The following is a 4,031-nucleotide window of genomic DNA, read 5'->3' as shown; positions in this document are numbered from 1 at the left end:
GATAGTTAAGCCTGAATATGAAAGGGACTATCATTCTATTGATGACTATATAAACGATGATGGGGATTAGTACATCTCACTTCATCATGCATTATACAGTTCAAGGTACTTTTAGCTGTTAAGTGATCTAGCACTTGGACTGTTATGTGATCCAGTTTTATCATATAAATACATGGTAGTCAGTGTTATGCTCTTTCAACAAAATACAAACACTCAATTAGATAATCATGCTATGTTAAGCTTCTTGATAAACTCCCTACCCACTGCAGTCTCTTTTTTCAAATTACAGTAACTTAATATCACCTTATCCTTTAAAAAATTTGACTCTTTTTCAACTAAATATCCCATTGCACTGTATTTCTAAGCTTAAAATTAATTGTTATTTTTTTTTAGATATTTGTTTTGGAAATATGACAGTCATTTATTATATATCTGAACAAACCTTTTAATGTTACTGCAAGTGTAGGCTCAATAAAGATATTTTAACTTAAATGTCCTTCTAATGAAAGGTACATGTGCAAATTTGCCTTCAAAGATCAGTATATTGATGGAGAAACCCTTTTTGGGGCCAGGCTTTTTTTAATGTTTAGTGACAAATGCTGCTGTTTTCTGCCTTTCTTCCTTTTTCACGGAGAAGGAGAAGCTGCTTTTCTGTATAGATGAGGAGTCGCTTGACCTAAATAAAAAAGTCATAAAAAAAAAAAAAAAAAAAAAAAAAATCTACATATTATTCTATTTCCAAATAGATTTAGATACTCAATGTGAAACAATGCAAAATTATTAAACAAAGCTCACTGGTGGATTATAAAAGGATTTTGACCAGAAGACTCCAACTACACCTTATTGTAAAATGTCTTAAGTTCACACCCCTAACTTTTGTATTTAATTACCTGGATATTATTTAAGTAGTTTGTGCTATAGGATGAGGGGAAATATAGGAGGGGAACAGATTTTATATTTACCAATACTACCTTTATTAACTGAAAATAGAAATGAGAGCCTTATTTAGTGTATATACTGAAACCAGGCTGTAAAAACAAGGCCAAATGGCCTTCATCATGGAGTTTCCTGTTCCATCCCTACAATTTCTATCAACCCTGGGATATTTTGGTGACTAATCCCGGGAAAATTTAAACTACAAAAATATTGTTGACCCAATTCTGAAGTTTATTTTAATATAAATTCTATAGTTTTGTGTAAAATATCAGTTTTTGCTTTTATTGTATTGGTTGATGTTATTACAGTGTCTATTAAATTTTGGTTATAGGCACAAATAAAAATCAATTTAGATATGAAACTCCTTATTACAAATTGGCGAACACGCACAATAATACTGGTCTAAATTCATATTTTGTACTAAAGCAATAGCCACAGATTACAAGGAGACATTAGTAAAAAAAGTTATAAGATGTATTAGACCAATAATAAAACAACACATAAGCTTTCAAGACCCTACTGTTACTCATAGGAGTCTGAAAAATTTATTCATGAAGTAGTGTGTTCCTTTGAGAACAATCAGTAGTCATTTAAGTTCCCTATAATAATAATATTTATTTTTATATAGCAGCTTTCATAGTGGTCCACCATCACAAAGTGCTTTACAAGATATGAACGGTGTAAGTGGGAATATAAGTTTTTCTATAAAAGGGTACTGTGATCAAGCCCTTGACAGGGTTTCTAAAATAAACCCCTCGGGATCAATCCGATAACCTCTTGGGATTTTAACCCTTTAAAATGTTTCAGTATAGATCTTTTTGGGGTTCCAAATATGAAGCTCTCCAAAGAACATTAAAAGGTTCTATATAGAGTAATTTGTAAATATAGAGTATCTTACAATGCCCACCTGAAATGTTACAATTTATAATGCTTTTTGGTCATGTTTTCTCCCTGCTTTATCCCCTCTATTAGCTTGTCTGAGGGGCAGCACACTCTCAGTGTGGTTTGCCGCTGTAGTTTGCACAGCATTCTATATCGGTTCACCTCAATAAACTTAATCAGAACACGTTCTCAAATCTGCATGCTCGCGCCAAAAACAATAACTTTCTTTTTAAATACAGGTTTTAATTTGAGGCGGTCTTAGATTTAGCTTATTTGTAAGGTACATTTATCTTAATATTGATGTATTTGTAGATTGATTCTAGTGTATAGTTCTGTGTTACATACATACATATGTACATACTTTTTTACACTAATATTGAAAAACTTTTACCATTAAAAAAAAAAATATATATATATATATATATATATGGTAAATATTAAGGTAAATCTACCATATAAATATGGTATTTTATTTTACAGTGTAGTAAAACTATAGGCAATACAAAAAAGAAAATGTATTGCATTAAAGCAATGGTTTTGACAATATGTTTGATCAATGTTATAAAATGTTCTTCTCAAATGTTCTTTCCATCATTTATTTTAGGGAGCTGTAGCTATAACACATCTATACATGTGGTATTAAAATGTGCTGATGCTTAATAATAGCTTATATAAAAACACAAACATTTTAATACACTAGTGTAATGCTCAAAGACAGCTTTTTTATGTCAATTATATTTGATTATAAAATATTTATAAATGGTTCTTTGTATTATGACCATACAAAACTAGAATATAGCTGTTTTATTTTATAGAGGTTTTATTTCAAGGCAATGTTTTTTCCCTTTAAGATTTTAAAAAGTCCCAGTAATAATGTTCTCAATTTTTAGTCTGACTAGTTTATTCAAAATTTAAAGAAAGGTTTTAGCTGTATGTTTTAATCAATGTCTTTATATGATATAGAAATCTTGTCATGGGTTTGTGTAGATATCCTGTGTACTTTATTTGAGGGATCTAAAATAAACCCTTCGGGATCAATCCAATGAACCCCTTGGGGTTCTTGCAAATTAACCCTTTAAAATGTTTCTATATAGAGCTTTTTGGGGTTCCAAATGTGAAGCTCTCCAAAGAACATGAAAAGTTTCTATATAGAGTAATATGTAAATATAGAGTATCTTACAGTGCCCACCTGAAATGTTACAATTTACAATGCTTTTTTTGGTCATGTTTTCTCCCTGCTTTATCCCCTCTATTAGCTTGTCTGAACAGCAGCACACCCTGAGTGTGGTTTGCTGCTGTAGTTTGCATAGCATTCTATATCGGTTCACGTCAAAAAACTTAATCAGAACACGTTCTCAAATCTGCATGCTCGCGGCAAAAAAATTATTTTCTTTGAAAATACAAGTTTTATGTAGAGGCGTTCTTAAATTTTGATAAGAGCTAAGTCAAGCAATAAGAAATACTTTTCACAAAGTACAAATCTCAATGTTAAATGTGACTAGCTTTGACTGTAAAAAAAATAGTGTATTTTTAAGGTATATTTACCTTAATATTAAAGTATTTGCCGATTGATTCTATTGTAGAGTTCTGTGTTATTAAAGTTACATAATTTTTTATACTAATATTGAACAACTTTTACCATAAAAAATATATATAACTTCTACCCAGAAACAAAAATTGTAAACAAAAATAGTGTAATCAGCATTTTGATTCTCTTTTCCCACACGGTGAACCACTTGCTACTTGAAGGGTTGCAACACGAAATACCACCGAGTTAACCAGGCATTACTGTTCTTCATTGTGATTAAACACTTGAATGGGGCGTGGTCTGTAAAAAGATCAAATGAATGCCTCCGTTGGTAATATTTTAAAAGCCAAACAATGCTTTTTGACCTCGAAGTACTTGTGCTCCTAGTATCAAGTATTCTATCATCTACTTTTGGGACAAGACAACACCTACATCTGATGAAAAAGACGGAACTTGTCAGACTGACGCATAGATCTTGTCCTATTCACGTAACATCTCAATGCCCGCACTGGGCAGATAAAATTCAATCTCTCATCATAATCTGAAGAAATTAGGGGTGGATGGAAGGACTCGAGTTCCACAGATTGACCCTTCTGCCATCTGCACAAATACACATGCAGTAACTGTGCACTGACAGGACATGCAGATAACTGAACTGCTTAGTGGATGTGATAGCCACGAGGAA

This window comes from Polyodon spathula, chromosome 34, assembly GCF_017654505.1.
Source record: "Polyodon spathula isolate WHYD16114869_AA chromosome 34, ASM1765450v1, whole genome shotgun sequence".
Classification (NCBI taxonomy): Eukaryota; Metazoa; Chordata; class Actinopteri; order Acipenseriformes; family Polyodontidae; genus Polyodon; species Polyodon spathula.
The sequence above is the reverse complement of the archived record's forward strand: the minus strand, read 5'-3'. Positions refer to the sequence as shown.